The following is an 11,365-nucleotide window of genomic DNA, read 5'->3' as shown; positions in this document are numbered from 1 at the left end:
GACTCTGTGTCCCCCTTGCCACAATGCTGTACTACCCGCTGAAATGTCCGGGACCCTGTCTCGGCTCCTCAGCACAAAACCTGAATGAGTGGTTGCGAGCCAGCTCCTTTTATACCCGTATTTCTGGAGGAGTGGCATGCAAATTCCACTCGCCAATTCTCATTGGCCTTTTGTCAAAGATCTGGGGCTCCCAAGAGCAACCCATAGTGTCACTACATCGACACAACATCTCATTCACTCTATCAGGGAATGGAGGTTACGACAGCAAACGAGAAGATTTATGCCACAGCTAGTTGGTTGACCTTAGTTCATTTTTTAGGATCTCTCAGCTGACACCTACACAATACATTGTATCCTTCTCAAGAAGATCAAAGAAAAGAGAGGAAAAGAAGAGGGAATGTGGACATTGGAATGATAAGATTTTCTATCTATTTTAACAAAAAATTAAAAAAAATATATAAATAAATTGGATACAATTTTACCAAAACGCATTAAATAATTTTTAGTTTTTGGGGAGAAAAGCTAGAGGCTTTGGCACAAACCATAATCATGTAAACAGATGAACCCAATATGTTGAGAGCACATCTATGGAAAAAGACCAGAAAAGGTGGGCCAGAAAATTATGTGAAATAGTTGATTAACAGTTTTTATTAACAAAATAACAACAAACAGGCCAAAAAATATAAATATCCTTTTACAATTTATAACTAATTTGTACACCTTGTAGACCATCATTGTAACCACATAACCTGATAATTAATTTACAATTTCAAAAATTGTCTACATTTTCCCGAATGCAGCAAAATTAATAAAAAAAAGCAATATTTGTTTAAAAAAAAGGAAGTGGAAGTCCTATCTTCATGGTAAAGATATACCTACAGTATAATCATTTACACCTATATGAGGACAGGTGAGATAAGGACAGCTCAGGAGAGCTCAAGAAGACAGTCTCGCTACAGTGCCATCAAACAGAAGCTTTTTGTACCAGTGTGCACAGGGACAAGCGGTATAACTGTGAGCTGTTGAAATGAGTTATCCAAACCACACAATAAGAAAACTTGCTAAGGGAATACAATTGAAAATACAGCCTCATGTGAAACACTGAAAGCATGTAGTAAGGTTGTTACAACAAGGGAAACTTATTAGTTCTAAAACAAATGCTCTGAAAATACAGGATTCTTCCATGGTCATTGAAGTACAAGCAATAATTAGCATTTACAGTACAATAAGATCTAATCCTCTATAATACTTTTTAGTTTTTTTTTATAGTTCAGCATTTTTAGTGGTAATAGTAGAGGAATATATCCACTAAAACAAAAAGAATAAATGATCCTTTCTAGACAGTAGCTTTGAAAACTGAGATGTCACTAGATGTCAAAACTAAATATCACAGTTAATACTGTAATTAATGGATTGCAACACCCTCTACTGGCCAGCAGGTTGTTCAGTATACAGTATGTGGACCTACTGTACACCAGACAGGTAATAGGCAGTTTTATTTTGTTTTTTTGTTTTTTCATTGGTGAGACAAATTAAACTGTAAAATGGCAATGATGGTTAAAAATCTCTAACGCAAACCACAAACATCATCTACACACAACAAAGCATTAACTGGAATGGGAGAGGCATGCAGACAGAGAACAAACCTTGACATTGGCTTGACAAAGCCTTTACATAATACAAACCAAACAAATACACAAATAGCCCTTTTTAAAATCAAACAACATTGTCAGGTAACTTCAAGAGGGTAGCACATTTTGTTTTACAACAAGGCGCTTAATCTTAAAGATCCTCATATATAGTATATATCCTCATATCTATAAATGTACCTTTATCTTAGACATTGTTTCCTAAACTAAAACTATAAATTATTAATATTTTAATGAGAATTGTTTTCTTCCTATAAACAAGTTTCATATAATTAAAAATAGTAAATATTTAAACAAATGACAAAATAACATTAGAAACACATTATGTCTGGAAGCTAGCAACTTTGTGTTTCCATTTATTTACCTTAGAAAAACACAAGATGCAGTTGAAAAATTGGAACTCTTATAGTTGTAAATGATGTGCGTTGCATGACAGATTGCAACCATTTGGGTTGGCTAATATAATTATATGATGTACTGTATCAGTAATTATTCTCATACTTTGGTGTTAAAGCAGCACTGATACAAAACAAAATTAAATGAAAAGCAAAAACAAAACAAATCTCTAAATCAAACTAATATTACTATAATTATCTACACGTAATGTTTAATGAACTCAGAAGTAAAACTCAGCAGAATTTTGTTTGTTGAGATGAAACTACTGTACATATTTAATACATTCAGATTACATGTAAATACAAACACTTCAATGATTTAAACACTGTTGTTCCTTACGGTTAATGATTTGGACTCAGTCAATTAGGCAACAGACGCCACTCTCTTCAAGTCAGATAAAGCTGAATTATCAAATCATAAATAAAGACCACATTCACTGCCAAATGGAGAATAATTATCTTCCAATTCTCTGTGTGAATATGCAGTGCTGGCCTGCAGCTGGGGTGGGACTGCTCATCCTGAGGATAGTATCTGCCCAGCTCTGGCTTAGGGCTAACTCATTGTCTAGTACTGGACAGCCTCTCTTCACCTAAATACTCTCCTCAATACCTGTTCCATTCCTGCTTGATACTAAGAGTAAATGATGATGACCTCCCTGTCTCATCCTCGAACCAGCAGCACCCAGTCCAATCCCTCGGTCAGAACCTACAGGAACTCTATATTTGACATCAGAGTAAAGGAGGTAACCTTGTGTGGAGAGCTGCTCTGTATGAAGATGTTAATTGTCAATCATTATAAATAAAGCTCTGAGAGTCTGAAAGACATGATAGATCATGTTATCATCTAATAATCTTTCCATTAGCATCAGCAGTATTACAGCCCCTTTCAAGCAGTAAGTTCATATGCCACTGTCTGCTTTTCCTTGCTTTTGGGTGGTCCCGGCATGTTCAGCAGCAGTTGGGCTCACAGAGATTTGTTGACCACCACCTAATTCAGTTTCACTGCAGTGTGCATTCTTCTCACATTAGTCTTATTCCTATGAAAAATCAATTAAGTCCAATACAATTAGCATAATTTCGCATTAAATAAGTCTGTTTGGCATAAAGGATAATTTATTAAAATGATCATTTCTGCATCATTTACTCATCCTCATGTCATTTGAATCCCCTATGACCCTCTTTCTTCTGGGAAAAAAAGAATATGTTAGGCCGAAGGATAGCTTCAGTCACCTATAAAAGAATTTTAAAGATGAATCAAAACTAGTGTCAAAGGCTGTTATTCTGCCTTAAAGTACATCACTTTTTGTGTTGCACAGACCAAAAAAAAAAAAAAAGAAGGTTGTATAGGTTTGGAACAACACAAGCAGGTTTGTAAATTATCCCTTTAAAGGACTGCTTTTGTGTACTTATGTGTTTAATAATAAATGTTAATAAATGTTTAATCAGAATGATTATATATTTAAGCCCAGACAACAATGTAGCCATGGATGTCACACTGGGTATAAAATTAAACAAGCATCCTTTTGGTTAGAAAGCAGAAATGCCTGATTTTTCCATAGAGTTAAACATTAGTGAAAGTGTTTTGTTTAGTGATTTATCGTCATGCAAGTTTCCATGGCTATTTTCATGGCAAAAACAATTTAAGTTTACATTAAAATGTTTCTGAAGGTGATGAATGCAATATCAAGCAAGTTATGTTAGCTGACAAACTGTAGGCATTATCTCTAGAAAGCACAAGGTTAGTACTGTAACACATGCCAACTGAAACATTTAAGTCATAACGATCCAATGAGTAACATGCCATATGCTCACATGTGCTGTAACTATGACTCACACTAACTTAAAGGAATAATTCACCCAAAAATGTAAAATATTTTACTCACCCTCATGCCATCCAAGATGTGTGTATGACTTTCATTCTGCAGCAGAACACAGACAATGGTTTTTAGAGGAATATCTCAGCTCTGTAGGTCCATACAATGTAAGTAAATGTTTTCCAAAACTTTGAAGCTCCAAAAGGCATATAAAGGCAGCATAAAAGTAAATTATATGACTCCAGTTTTTAAATCCATATCTTCTGAAGTGATCCAATTGATTTTTGGTGAGAACAGAACAAAATATATCTTGACACAATCATAGTCATTTCAAGTGTGATTACTCTTCCTAGTGCTCAATGCCAGTGAAAAGTGCTAGATGGCGCTAGGAAGCATAACCAAGCTTGAAATCATGATTGCCAAGGAGACTGCTCATGTTAAGATTTATGGTGAAAGCGTTGTATTTTGGTCTGTTCTCACCCAAAACCAGTTGGATAGCTTCAGAAGACATGGATTTAAGATTAGATATTTTTCATTTTTGGGTGAACTATTCCTTTATGACACACCAAATCATGCAAAATTTTGTCTGACACACATACAAGCAATATATTCTGGTTACATCTAACAGTAGTGAAATTAACTTACAGATTCTCCCACTCTCTGGTAGGACCAAAAATCAACAAAAAAATAAACAACATGCCTTGTACATTATTTGAGGTGAAAAAGGCAAAAAAAAAAAAAAAAAAAATCCAACTGTGAAAATTCCAAATTGAAAAATGAATAAACTGATCCAGGGAAACTGGTTTTCATTGATCTATAAACTTAACGGTTTCATATTGAAGATGTCCTGGACAGCCATGTTGGCTTCCTGGTGCCGGTTCCTCTCACTAACCAGCTTCTCTATGGTCCAGATCATATTGTGTGTGATCTAGTTGATCAGCGTGGCGCTTAGTGTTCCTGTCATGAATCAACTGAGCCTGAAGGAGAAATGGGCACATTGTTAACAACAATTAACTGCAATTATGTTCACTGAAGATGTTGTAGGACAGCAGGTTGGACCTAGGTAGACAAACTTTGGTAAGAGTCCCTGCTAAAATTACCAGCTTAGACCAACATGAATTGGTCCAGGCTGGGTTATGCTGGTTTGGTGCTGGTCTATTTGGTCCAACAAAACCAACATGGTCTTTCAAGTGAGCCTCATATAAAGTGAACCCAAAAAGTATTTGGACTCAAACACACTTAAATATATTGCATTAGATACAAAATATTAAACCAAGTGGCTTCTGCAAAAAAAAAGAAAATAATAATAATAATAATTTATATATATATATATATATGCTAGACATTTTCTCAGACCTAACTTCACTATTCGTAGCCATTTTTCAAAAGGTTTCCCCAACTGTTCTTAAAGTAATTTTATAGTGGATTAATGAAGTCCTGTATTTCTTATGTATTTTTAAATATGACACTTTTTTGAAATTTTGGTTTGATATTTTTGTTACATTCATACATTTTTGTAGTGTGGCCTACATGTTCAAATATAGTTTTACAAAATAAACAGATTCAAACAAACAAATAAATAAATGTCTTGTATAAGAGCAGACAATACAGAATAATTAGTGGAGTATGCACAAATTTCAACTCATTACTCAAAGGTATCCATAACACACTCTCATGCACTATGTGTCAACACTATGTGTTCCACAGAAAACAAGATGAGAGTGAGTAAATGAAGACAGAATTTTCCCTTTTTGATGAACTATCCATTTAAACTGTGTCTAAAATTTAAAGTCCTCTCACAGACACTATGGCAAAATGTATATTAATATATATTAATGCAAAATGTAGATTTATACTCCATATATCCCTTACAGTCCCACAATAACTTGAAAACAATAAAATATTATATTTGTTGAGAAATATTACATCTCTCTCCCGCTCTGTTTTAGACAGCTACAGCTGCATCTGCTTGAGCATCTGAGAGCGCTGCTCTATCACAAGGGTCTTCTCATAGGTCAAGGCTGAAATATCACCTGAATGCCACAGAAATATTGACAGAGAAACTAGTAGTCACACTTCAAAGTGCAATTTCTGCATATCGGAAACATTCCACTGTACCTTTGTTAAAGGAATAGTTTACCCAAAAATGACATTTCTGTCTTTATTTACTCACCCTCATGTTGTTTCAAACCTGTATTATTTTATTACTTTAAAGAATGTACTAGTCAAGCTTTTCCTTTTTTTGCTCCTTATGAAGTGAGAAAGCTCCAGTCCCAGTTCATTGTAATTGCATGGAAAAGAGAAAACAGAATATGCTTTAAAATTTCTACATTTGAGTTCCACAGAAGAAAGTCATATGGTTTTGTAACGACACGTTGAGTACATTTTTGAGTAAATGATGACAGAATTTTTTTTTTTTTTAAATTGTTTTTTTTTTTTTTACTCTTGGTCCTTCCAAAAGACAATCCACTAGACATCAATGGTACCCTCGGATAACAGATCCTGGTTTGTAAAAAAATGGTCGATATTTTTCACCATTAGCAGGGCCTGGTGGGCAGCAGTTGTCTCTCGAACAGTGTCTTTGGGACAAATTGTTTTTTTGTCAGTTAATTTTAATTGTATCTTAGCTTCAATATTGTGTGAAAAGGATTCTTATTGCATGTACAAAAACAGGATCCTTAAAGGTGCACTCAGTAATTTTTTCCACTTGAAAAAAAGTTTTGCTCCTAAAGAAATTAATTGTCATTTTGAAACATATGTACAAAATCTTGACCACTCACATGAGATGAGGGCTCTAGTCATATCAGTAACCTTATAAAAGCTGTTTTATTTTACATGGGGGCAGCCATTTTAGGATCACATGACCAGCTGAATACTACTAACTTAATCTCAGTAACAGTCCTGTTATTGGACACTTTCACTCTTGGATTAAATTAACCATGGCAGATTGTGAATAGTGAATTTCTACAATGGCATCTGTAACTGAATCTATTTATTTTGAATGATGCTGCATCCACACCACTAGGTGTCCCTGTAAATCCAAGATGACAAGAGCAAAAAGAAACTGAGTGCACCTTTAAAGGAATACTTCAACCAAAAGTAGGTACAAATAATTTACTCACTCCAATATTGTCTGTTGTGAAACAAAAGGCAGAATGTTATCTGTGTAGGCTTCTTCCATTGTATGGTAAGAGACAACGAAAGTGAATAGTGACTAAAGCTATAGTTCTGCTTAACATCTCCCTTTTGTTTTCCAAAGAAGAAAATCATAGAGGTTTCGGGGGACTGAACGATGACAGAATTTCCCTTTTTTGGGGGAACTATCTTTTTTACAAACGCATCTAACTTTCTTTAGAATAAATTACTAATTTTAACCAGATTTTTGGTGCTTAGAAACCTAATGCCTTCAGCAAAACAACAGTTCACTCATAATAAAGCTCAGCCACATAATCTTCACTAATAATCCCTGACCTCCCTGCCTGTAACTCTTTAAATGGATTATCTGACTTTCTGGCAGTTTATCAGAACATGATGTGTGCGCACCGATGAAGTTCCTCCAGGAGAGGGAGCTCTCGGACAGTTTACAGTTGTTGAGCCAGGCCACTAGCACTGAATTGTGTTTCATGCCACCCAGGCCTGCAGACTATATCAGGTGAGGGAAGCCATCCCGCTGGTTAGAAGACACCACCACATGACAGGAGCCTTTTGTTTTTTTCAGTTGCCATGGCTGCTTTGATATTCTGTGAAAAAAAAAATAATCAGGCTTAGGTGATTAAGTTAACATTATGTTTAATGAACAGTATATACAAACAAAACGTTTTGTGATAGGCTACTTCTTTATCAGTATTGTGAATACTGAGGTGGTATCAGTTAATCTTTAATCCACTGAATTTATATTTAAAAAAAGGCAACATTGACTACAGGGCAGATTAAATGTATAGGTCAAGAGTATAATAAAATATGTATTTATCAGTACACAATCAGGACTGGTAGAATTTGACTCCTTGAATTTCATGCCAATGCCACCAAAAACCATGTAATGTAATTAAAAACACACTACCCCTGGGGCAATCTGGGGTTAAGTGCCTTGCTCAAGGGCACAATAATCATGATTTATGGCTTGCTCCTAGTGGGATTTGTGCCAGCATCCTTTTGGGTTACCAGCTCTGAGCAACGACTTGAGAAGAAACCAGTATTTATTCCTTCAAAGGGAATCACATACTAGAATACCTGTAGCTCAAAATTGGTGAAAACATGGAGAATATAAATAAATATATCTCTTCATAATTGAACAGATATAGGACATATTCTCTACTGGGCAAGTGCAGTTAGGCATTAATCCAGTGAAAGAATCAGGCCTCTTCGTTATTACCCAGTGATGAGTTAAATTAAAGTTCTAGAATCTGTGCAAAAAAAAATTCCTCAATCAATATTTTGTCTTGTTTTACATAATAAATTAATACAAGAAATGTCTAAACATTCTCAACACCAAGTTTATTTTCTAAACATCTAAATATGACTAACACTCAATTAAGTTTATTTTCATCTAAACTTCTTTAATGCCCAATTACTGCGAGTTTATTTTCTAAACATCTTAATATAATAACCAATTACGTTTTCCCCCCAAAACATCTAAATATCATTGCCACACCCAGTTAAGTTTATTTTCTACAAATATAAAGATTCTTAACACACAAATAAGTCTATCTTCTAAACATATAAACATAAGTAACACTGAGTTTAATTTTTCTAAACATCTAAATATCCTTAGATGTTTAGAAAAGTATGTTTATTTTTCTTACCTCATTGGCACGATGCTTTTTCTTGGTTCAAGGATTAACCTCCAAACATTTTGTTAGATTTATGCTTACTGTAAAACAAGATATATTCTCTAAAAACCAGTGTTACTGTAATGTCTTATGCAATTTTGCTTCTCAAGTCAATTTAACCTTTTTTAAGTATGTTTACTCTAATTATTTTTTAATGGAAAACAAGACAGAAAATACAGAATAAGAAAATTATTATTATTATTTATTTTTATGTTTTTGCAGTGATACCATCCAATTGTAAGATGCAAAGGTTTGGATTTAACCTTATGCCTTCACCTGTTCAAAGCGCTTAGCATCTGTCCCACTTGCCATAAAGGTATCCTTCAACACTGAACAGACAATGGTCAGGCCCCTCCCGGCCTTCAGCTGAGAGGTAAACGAGAGCATACAAGGATGTTTTACCTCCAGATCAGAGTTTAGCTTTAAGAGCACCAGGAGCTAGGGTCTGGAGGATGAGTTAGATTTTGAATAATTGCCTAAGCATCTATGAAGTATGAGGAAGTTACAGTAATAAAGCACTGAAGTGTTATTAATGTTCTCTTGGTTGCTCACCTCCAGTTCTTGTTGTGAGGTGGTGCCTACTCCTGTTTTATAAGGGAATAACGAGCTGTGCTGAGGGATAATCTTAAAAACCCATCTCCCCATTCCTTCTCTGCCCTGTGCAGTGAAAGGGAAATAAATGGGGAGAGTAATGACCTCTCAGGAAATACATATCATGAAGTGATAACACTTTAGGAAACCAACTGAGCTAAACTCAAGGCACTGCTGTGTATCAAATTGTAGAACAACCTGGAACACTAATTAACCATGGATTCCCTCTGGAATTTTCAATGGGTTTTTAGAATGCGATTTCTGAGTAAAGTAAGGTCTGTATTTAACATTATTTGAAGATACTTTCCTGTTTTGGCCTATTGATTACATATCATTCATAAAGCACATACTACACTGAATCAACTTAACATGCTTAACAAATTACATGTTCTTCATCAGACAACTGCTATTGACTTTATGTACTAAGAAACTTGTTAGCAATTTACATTTTTAAAGCACACAACGGTTTTCAAATTCTTGTTTGATGTATGACTGTGTCTAATGCTGTAGAACAAAACATGAGTCTCTTCAAGTAATGTGCAGACCTTTTTACTCATAAATTGAAAACCAATATTCTAAAACCTTTGGGGACCCATGGGTCAAAAATGGCGATTCTCTTCCAGGTTTTAGGACTGAAAACTGAACACCTCTATAACCAGTTAGTTTTATGCAAGCATGAGTGAATTACATGGACACTTACTTACCCTCTGTATTCTATGTATTTGTAGATGCATCCAGCAATTACCATGACAAATAATGCATAGTTCCAAGATAAGACAAACTTGAGGGAGAGACTCAGGCTCATTCCACAGAAGGAGAGGGACCTGCAGGATTACAAAAATACTGTGCTGCAATTAACAGTAGTTCATTAACTCTGGGCTGGGCCATTATATCTCATTTAACATGCAGTTGTAACTAGTAAGCATTATGCTACATTTGTTCAGTTAATGATAAATTATGCTCATGTTGCAGCATGTGGGACAACAAAAATACACACTTCCAACAAAAACATGTCAGGTGGTTGCATACTTACACACAAAGTGTGACTTACCAGTGGTAGAACTTGAACCTTGGCCTCCAATTTGGGGATGTGTAGGAGTGTTTGGACAGCACAGGCCAGATTGACAGAGGTAACACATAAAAAAGAACCTGCAGATAGAAAGCAGAAAATGGAACACAAAATTAACAAACTGAGTAGCAAATATGCAATTATAGCACAGCAATGTTGAACTTTTGATTCTGATTGGGCAATAGATGTTCCAAGGTGGTAATTAATTTTTAATAACTGCATGGTATTAACTATGAAGAAGTTTAAATAACTTAATGTAAATATATATATATATATATATATATAGCCACAAGTTAAAGGTGAAGTGTGCTATTTCTGTGCCACTAGCTTCATCGACTGGAACTGCAAAAATAATGACTGTTACACGACAATACACTCCCTCCATCTTCCATTGGTCACCCAAACATAGAGTTCTGGTGCAAATTCATAGCATATATTGAGCAAATGGTGCTGTGTTGGGCCAATCAGAAAGCTCAAACAAACAGAGCAATGTTTTGATAGTGCCACAGTGTTTACATTTTTCTGGAAATCAACCTACGAGTGGCTAAATGCAGGTGCACACTGTTCAATTTATATTAGCCCTTTAAGATTGTTGCTTGTCAGACTGTACAATATGAATGCATTGATATTGTCATGGCACAATGTGCAACGTTATGTCAGACTGCACGATACACATCATAGCCAACTGTGTTCCCAATCATCCCGATCAGTGAACGTGACTCGCGTTATAATAGTGTTGCGTAATAAAAAGCAAAACGGCAAAATTTGCCCAAAACGGAGGAGCATTTTTTTTCTCTCACTGAAAGTCAGGACATCAGCATTTCCGTTGCTCCAATACCACTCCACCACGAGCATAGGCTCACATTTACAATAAAGATGGATTTTGTCAAATAGGCCTATAATAAGACAGCCTGATTACAAATACAGAAAATTACAGATGTTGAGAAGTGTGGGAGGTTGCCTACAGTAATAATGAGCTACCACAAGCAAATATTCATTGTGGAAATAAAAAGACACG

The 11,365-nt window shown here is 35.2% G+C and overlaps 1 pseudogene; it reads right to left on the bottom strand.

Annotated features, from left to right (window-relative positions):
* Positions 1-706: 706 nt before the first annotated feature.
* Positions 707-11,048, bottom strand: LOC127645685 (solute carrier family 12 member 7-like; annotated as a pseudogene).
* Between the last annotated feature and the right edge of the window lie 317 nt (positions 11,049-11,365).

The sequence above is a fragment of the Xyrauchen texanus genome, chromosome 6, assembly GCF_025860055.1.
Source record: "Xyrauchen texanus isolate HMW12.3.18 chromosome 6, RBS_HiC_50CHRs, whole genome shotgun sequence".
Lineage (NCBI taxonomy): Eukaryota > Metazoa > Chordata > Actinopteri > Cypriniformes > Catostomidae > Xyrauchen > Xyrauchen texanus.
Note: the sequence above shows the minus strand (reverse complement) of the source record. Positions and strands in the feature narration are given on the sequence as shown.